This window comes from Podarcis liolepis (assembly GCF_965112155.1).
Source record: "Podarcis liolepis genome assembly, chromosome: 11".
Taxonomy (NCBI): domain Eukaryota; kingdom Metazoa; phylum Chordata; class Lepidosauria; order Squamata; family Lacertidae; genus Podarcis; species Podarcis liolepis.
In genome coordinates this window covers 43,339,366-43,347,657 of record NC_139565.1, presented here as the reverse complement: position 1 = coordinate 43,347,657, position 8,292 = coordinate 43,339,366, and the positions used below count along the sequence as shown (strand labels likewise).

The following is an 8,292-nucleotide window of genomic DNA, read 5'->3' as shown; positions in this document are numbered from 1 at the left end:
TTGCTAAGTATAATAACTATTGTATGCATTATGTTACAAATTATATTTTAGAGAGAACTAAGGATGGGTGGAGTCCACTCCTGCTTGCTAGGAGTTTTCCCTTCCTTATTAGGAAGAAGGAACAGATGTCAAGACTGTCTTAACCATTGTGTAGGGCACAATGTAGCATATGCATTAGTAAATAATAATAATAATAATAATAATAATAATAATAATAATACCCCACCCATCTGGCTGGGTTTCCCCAGCCACTCTGGGCAGCTTCCAACAAAATATTAAAAATAAAATAAAACATCAAACATTAAAAACTTCCCTAAGCAGGGCTGCCTTCAGAGGTCTTCTAAAAGTTAGATAGTTGTTTATTTCCTTGACATCTGATGGGAGGGCGCCGCAGCTGTAAATTCTAATCACAACTGTAAATTCCAGGCCTACTGTTCACCCATCTTGCTCTCTGCTCTGAATGGCCTCCTCCTCCTCCTCCAACTTCAGTTGCTCTTAACTTGGTAGCTGGTAATAGATCTAAAGGCCACCTTAACTAAATACGCCAGTGTTGGCATTGGCCTATCCTATAGTATGACTAGGGGACAGCGCAGGCTGTGGTGCTGAAAGTGGCCCAAGGCCCGTTGGTGGGTCTTGCCCCACTGTTTGAGAAACACTTCGCTAAGGTGATGCTTATGCTGACTCATTCTCATAAGTACAGATATAGCCCCTATATTGTTAGTTTTCCATTACTGCATTGGACATAGTTGAATGCTGACATCGTCATTTGGCTGCACTTTGAACAAGTGGTTATCATGAAAACTGTTGTCAGGGAAATGCCATTTCAAATCAGTAAGGCTGATGGTTGCAGTGATTCTGAGGTCACATTTTTACACAATGTAAATAAAATGTTCCCATAATAATGTTTATAGCTACTGATCCTTGAGAATGCCAAATTAGAGTCAACCTAAGAATGATCTAGGGATGAACTGCATGGATATTTCTTGGTCACAAATATTCATCAAGGCAGCTAGGAATTCAAGCCTTACTGGTGTAATCTTGAAGTAGGTTTGTTTCAAACAAACCATCGTTATGATTAACCACAGCTTGTCAGGTTCAGACAAGGCAACAGGGTACAGTTAATCAAAAGCAGAAGTGAAAGATTCCAAAGTCTGTGTGACCACATTGTAGGTAGGAAGAGTGCGGAGGATGAAAGACCTAGGCTTACCTAGGTTTATTTCCATTATAATGAACCATGGTTTATTGTGGAGTTCAAATGCAACTTACACTCATATATGCATAGCAGGAAGAGAAAATTGCTGCAGTTGCCAATATGTTTTTGGAACGTGGCAACACTGAGTTTGATTGCCAACATTTAACATTCCTCCAACAGAATTTGCACAAGGGTCAAAGAATGTAACTCATACTGTAAATGGTACCATAATTATGGGATTATCTACATGGCATAAGTATTTTTCTTTATTTCAAGCAGAGGAACAACTGTGCCAACAAAGCATTGCCGCTCATTTGGAAAGCTGCTTTTCCCAGCCCTGTCTTGGGCTGGAACACCAGGAAAAAGCTGCTTTTGGCGGCAACGCTTTGGGATCCCAAGAGTATGTCTATGTGACCCAGTCTTCTATTTTAACTAATCAGACATAGATCCAGAACATTCTTTCCAATTTCTCCTGTCCAGTAATTCTAGCGTATGGTTAAACCAACAAGAGATTTTCTTTTTTTAAAAAGGAAGGAAAGTGGGGGTAGGAGAAAGCCCAGTCTGAAATAGCTACTTTTTATTTATGCATTGTGCCATTTTTAAATTAGGAATAATACTGTGTGTCTGGTACATTTGTATTTATTTTACGAGTCATACTGAAATAACTCAGTTGCTTCTTAGGGCAAGGGTGGATGAATAGCTGCTGCTTTTTATGAAGCCAGCTGCCCTGACTTACGGCTTGCCATTTCTCCAAACTTTTACAGTTCTCCTTCAGCGAATCTAAGCCTGATTATATTATCTTTTGCTACAATACACCCCCCCCCCTTTTCCAATGAACCTTAGCTGGAACTGCTCCCAAAGGAGTCCTGAGCATGCATAATATGAGATCTGTACTTGATTAAATAGAAAAAAATGTAAATAAACTTTTCACTGGGGCTGTAATTTCCTCCTCTGGTTGTTGTCCATCCCCAGTGGCACTTCGTTATATATATTTCTTTATAGTACTTCCGATGTGTGAAATGCCTTATGATCTTATCTCTATCATTCCGCACCTGCCCTGCAAGGTAAGTGAATTTTATTGCTATTTTACAGATAAAGAAACATGGGAGAGAGAGTGAGGCTCTTAACAGAGTAGCTATGGGCAAACTTCCCCCAGGATTGCGAGACCTCGGGCCCAGGGGCTAAGTGTGGTCCCTTGGGACTCTCCCCAGGTCACCCCCCAATAGCCTTACTTTATAACCTCCATGAGTGTGTTTGCCTAGCTAGAATGTGTCCTTTACTTGGGGCCAGCCCCCCCAAGAGGCAAGGTGAGGTGACAGCCTCAGGCAGCAGGATCCACAGGGGTGGCAGACCCAATGTAGATTTTTATTCCCCATTTGTTCCTGATGTTTCTGATTATCTACACTCACCCCTTCTTCCCTAGCAGGGAGGGAGGTGCCATTTTGTGGTTTGCCTAAGGTGCCAAAATGTATTGGGCTGGCCCTGGCTTGAACTCTGATAATACTTATTGGTTGCCTGGATAGAAGACAGAGAATGGTGTGTGTGTGTGATCCAGCTGAACCCTAGAGCTGTTAAGCACTAAATGGCATAAAGGCACTGCAGCCCCAGTAGTTTTCCAAGAAGAGTGGTATGAAAATACTATAAAAATATATTTGAAATGAAGTGATTAGATATATCAAGGGTGTGATACAATCAGTTAATTTCTTTTAAAACATTCATCTTTTATCTAATTAATTTCAGCTATGCACAGTGAAACAGACAGCTAGTGAGACAGATGATTCATGAATATCATTGAACAGTCTGGCAGCATTCCAAAGGCATGCGAAATCAACTCTTGCTATTCTGGCCAGATCTGGGTAAAACAGGCTGGATGGTTGTCCTGCCTGCACCATATCCTGCAACTTTATTTTTCATATCAAAAGTTCAGAACGTTACATGTGTCATATGTAACAGCTGTTTTCTGAATTGGAAGTAGCAGCGATTTCCAGTGTACTCCAAAAGAAAATTCCACACAATGGAACCTGACTGATACTTGGCCTAGAATGGAACAGAAGACGTGGCTAATTGGTTGTGTTCAGTGTCAAATCATTGGCTCAGTATTATCTATGTTGATCCTTCTCTATAGTCCTGCCTTTCAACTCAGAGTCATTTGGAAATGTTGCTTGAATTGACTTATGGACTTATTGCAGTCATTAAGAATTAACATGACATGTGCTCCAGCCTTAGCAGCTGTCTTAATTAAACAATTGTCTTAAATTTGATGCTTTTGCTAACACGGGGTGCTTCTAGACAAGAGCATAATATTGTAAACATGCTGTTGACTTGAGATATTACAAACGGTTCACTAGCAACAGGCTTTGCTTTTGTTTGTTTTTTTAACTTATCCATTTTTCCCTGGGCTGGCATTTTGATGAACAGCACCAATCCCACAACAAATGCCCATCTGGAACCACACCAGCCTGCAATTTGAAAGCTTTACAGCTTTCTGCAATAAAGACTACCCAGTATCTTAGTTGAAGATAAACTACATATTGGGAGGAGATACACATTCAGGAAAAGTGCATCTCTTTATCATAACCAGACTTGCGTTAATGTGAGTTTATAGATCCTTTGTTCTATGCTTTCTTATTCTGCTCTTCAGTATTCTATATTTATAAGCAGATATCAGAGTCTGTCAGTGTTACTACCAGGAATGTTAAATGCAGTACCACATTAAATCATCTAATCACAGTAATTATTAGAGAAAAATGGGAAGCAGCTGCTGTAACACAGCACTTTGGTTCCAAAACTAAAGACAGATGGGCATGATAATACAGCATTATTAATGACACACTTTGCCTATCTATTTTACATAGTATTTCCCAACACTGGCAGGTTAGTGAAATGCAAGCTCCTTTTGTGATCTCACCCTTTGACAAAATAGATAATAGAATAAGTTGGTGTTTTATTTTCACATGCATCAAAGATATATGAGCTGAGCAATTCATTCACCGTTTTTTGGAGTTCTTTCCATGCTAGCACCCTTTTGATCACAAAAGTTAAGTGAAAGAACATAAAAGAGTCCTGCTGTATCAGATCAAAGGCCCATCTAGTCCCACATTATGTTCCCACAGAGGCCAACCAGATGCTTAGAGGAGATCCACAAGCAAAAGTACTGTCCAATTATTGTTTTGCATCAATTGATAGTCAGAAGCATAAAATTTCTGATACTGGAGATAATATATAGCCATCACGACTAGCACGAATGGAACATTGCTCTTCCACAAGGAGGTGGAAATGGAAGTTGAATTAAAACGGAAGTTGCATACTGTACCACACTGCTACACCATCTACAAAAATAATGCAACACCCATCTCCCCATTTACACGATTCAACGTACTGTTCCATGCCACTGCAATCTCTGAGCAGTGCAAGATTCCAGGGGTATGAGGCTAGTGTTTCCTTTTGAAAATGAAGCACAGTGGAGACTATGGTGTCTTTATGGTTTATTTACACGTATATACAACCTGAGCCTGTGATGGAGGGCTTCACAGCATTAAAACCCCAAGAAGGTCCTGCTTCTCCCATAGCCACAGCCTTGGATTCAAGCAGAAATTAGCCTCTCGCTCACTCTCTCTGCCTTCCCAACCTCCAGCTTTTTTCCTCCAGGTCACATCACAGCAATCTCTGCCCGCACCTCCAGCTTTGCCCTTCTACCTCTATCTAAGAGCTGGAAAAGGAGCCCCACCCATTTGTTATCCAGCACAGAGCCCCCTTTCCTTTGTTTTCTTAATAGCCCATCAGCCTTCCTTTGTTCTCTCCCAATGGCCCCTCACCCAGGCAATTACCTGAACACAATATATCAGGGCAGTTCACAGAATAAAATACAAGATAAAAACACAAGTAAATAATTAAAGCAAAAACAGCAAAGCAATACCCCCCTTCTTCCCACAGACACATTTAAAAAGCTGTAGAATATTAATCAACCAAAGGCCTGGCTGAAGAGGAACATTTTTGCCAGACGCCTAAAAATATACAATGAAGGAGCCAAGTGAACCTTCATGGGGAGAGCATTCCACAAATGGGAGCCACTACAGAAAAGGCCCGTTCTTGTGTCGTCGAGTGCCCCCACCCACCCTGGACCTCACGGGGAGGAGGCACATGAAGAAGGGCCTCAGATAATGAACTCAATAATCTTTTAAATGATGGTCGTCGTAGTTCAACAACATCTGGGCAGCACCATATTGACTACTCTGGCATAATGTGTGGCATCAAGTCAAGCAGACTCAGAGCCAGATTACTGAGGGAGGCAGATTTCACTCTGGAGTGCACACAGAATATATATGCAGGGGGAGGATGTGGTTACAAAGCAACTGAGAAAGTCTGGCAGCAGTAGAGAAGCAAATGAATTCCCTACAATGAAAATGCATTTTATAACAGCTAAAAGATTGCCAGCCTTAGATTTAGCACTGTCAAAAAGTACAGGCATAAAAAGGTTTCCATGTCTCCTATAAAACTGGCATCAGCCAAAACCATAAATGCCTGTCCTGCTGCAAATGTGAAAGAATTTCAAAAAAGTGGCAAATTTAGTCATTATGTTAAAATGTGTAATATAAGAGGGAGATAAAGTCTCAAGGCAAAGGGATGTTTACACTGGGCAGAAACAGATGCAAACCCGCATGGTTTCTTCATTGGCACACTGAACTTTACAGTTCTGGCAGGTGAGTGGCATGGGCTTCTTCTCAATAATAATCACAAAATAGTGAATTTACAAACTGGCACTCTCGGCTGTTCCAGGTAGCAGATTTTAATACACTAACTGCATAGCATTGTCTTGAATGTGACTGAAACAAATATTTGGACTGAATTTGGAGCAGGTTGTTTCAGTCCACTGAGAAACAGGGGGCACAATTTCTGAAGAGCTGTCACCCTCCCCCCAAAAGAAACTTTTTATGATGGTTCAGAGAAAACAGACATTTGCTATGGCAGAGGCAGGTTTCTTTTATTAACCCTCACTCCCCAGAAAAGTGATGTCAGCTACCAAACCTCTTCCCTCTCAAACAGCATTCTAGGAAACAATTATGCTGCAGCTCTGTAGCACACTGTTCACTCTTTCTGAGGTAAAAAACTGCTGCAGCCCTGAAGTACACTATCCACACTTTCTGAGGTAAAAAAAACTGCTGCAGCCCTGAAGCACACTATTCACTCTTTCTGAGGTAAAAAAAAATGCACAACAAGAGCAAATGCTGAACTTCATACCTGAGAGTTGCTAGAGAATCACTCAAAGCATTTTGCTTCCAGAGGGCAAATGAAAGATGGCGCCTCCCTCCAACCATGTACAAAAACTGACTAGACTGGCAGTTGAATCTTACTCTAACACTGGGCATAGAATAGTGTCTTCCTCTGCACCTGAGGACAGCAAGCTAGCATAGGGGGGCAGGACATATGACCTACACAGCTCTCTCCTTCCAACTTCTTGTTGCTACAGCTCTCTGCAGCCTCCAGAATCTGCCGCCTGAAGCAAAACCTCCTCTACTGAACTCCAGCCCCAGAGTTACATGTGAACAGAGCGATGTTATAGAAGCTGTGTGGCCTCAAATTAAAGACCTGGCTCACTTACATAAAACCTTTTAAACAAACAGAGGAGAAAACCAAAACTGTCTCCATGTGTTTCCAAAAAGACCTTGACCACAAAGCTGGAAGAGACTTTCTTGATTCTGAAGAGAAATATTTTCTTTAGATGCCGAAATGTAATGGCAAGTGGGAACCAAGTGTTCCATGAGTGAGTGCAGTGGGGCGGGGGGAGCAGTTTTAGAAAACACCACCAGAAATGAGAGACCTTGAACAGCAGCCATGTTGAGATTGGTTGCAGTCAGAATTACACAGTGTCAGATAAACTTTGCTCTACACTCCTGTCTTCTGTTCCATCATTCTAGAACAGTTTGCATGTCTCCTTGGCTTGAGCTAAAGTAGAAACAAGATCCGTGAAATGTAAGGTAGTAAAATAATTTTGGGAAATGATACATGAGTTGAAAAAAAGGTTGAAAGTAACTTTTTCTAAAAAACTAGAAGTCTTTCTTTTAGGAATTCTAGGTGCCGAAATCCCAAGGGAGCAGAAAAGACTATTTATGTATGTTACCACAGCTGCGTGGATGTTATTGGCCCAGAGATGGAAAGAAGATAAAAGTCCCTACCAGAGAAGAATGGCTGATTAAATTGATGGATTATGCCAAAATGGCTAAAATGACCAGAAGAATCAGAAATCAGGAAGTCCAAAATTTAAGGAATGGGGGAAATTTATCTCAAAAACCATTGTAAACAGCTAAAATTGTAATAGGATTGGAATAACACTTGTAGTTTAATGGTTAATTGTGGGCATAATGGATATGTAAAAGATTTGGATTATCATAAAAGATGCAGGAGGAAATGATTCACAATAGGACCCACAAAGGGGAGGAGGGAAGTCCAGATTCTTTGGAATCTTGTTTCTGTGTTGTATGTTGGATATGTGATTGTAAAACTTTAATTTGAAAAACCAAATAAATAAATAAATTCAAGAAAGAAAGAAAGAGAGAGAGAGAGAGAGAGAGAGAGAGAGAGAGAAGATCTGTGATATACCATCTCACCTATCTAAGCTTACTTAGAAGTTAGGATCCATTGAGCTTGCTCCCAGGTTTGCACAGTATTGCTGCCAATAGCAGATGGCATGGTGGGATGGTAGCACTCCATTGACCTCCTGACAGTTGAGTCACTGATGCTTACCAGAAAGGAGAGCCGGAGGAATGAGGCTATGGGGAGTTTGGCAAACACACTGGCAAAACCATGACAGCACTCTTGCTGGTGTGTTTACATAGCATTGGCCTCCCTGCTGCTTCACCCCACCCACTACTAGGGTAAACAGCTGTAAGTCCACTGCTGGGAGATCAGATGAGCACTATCACCATACTGTCTGCCACATAAGCAAGCTATCCCTGTTCCTACCATTTGAATGCTTTGCATCTCAAGGGCAGTTGAAGAGTTTCTTTCTTCTTCTGGTTTTGCCTGCTGTTTGTGTCTTTTCCACCATGTAGTCATGCAAAGACCAGATACCGCAAAGCCCTAATCTATCCCAGCCACATAAC

The 8,292-nt window shown here is 41.3% G+C and overlaps 2 long non-coding RNA genes across 2 annotated transcripts; one reads left to right on the top strand and one right to left on the bottom strand.

The window, feature by feature from the left end:
* The first annotated feature begins 426 nt into the window (after positions 1 to 426).
* LOC310688566 lies at positions 427 to 3,040 on the top strand. The gene is made up of 3 exons (XR_014517040.1): positions 427 to 503; positions 2,195 to 2,256; positions 2,933 to 3,040. It is a non-coding gene; the product is annotated as an uncharacterized lncRNA (long non-coding RNA).
* A 116-nt stretch (positions 3,041 to 3,156) lies between these two features.
* Positions 3,157 to 7,694, bottom strand: LOC310688565. Its single transcript, XR_014517039.1, has 3 exons — positions 6,431 to 7,694; positions 3,780 to 3,837; positions 3,157 to 3,229 (listed from the first exon to the last, which is right to left on the bottom strand). It is a non-coding gene; the product is annotated as an uncharacterized lncRNA (long non-coding RNA).
* Between the last annotated feature and the right edge of the window lie 598 nt (positions 7,695 to 8,292).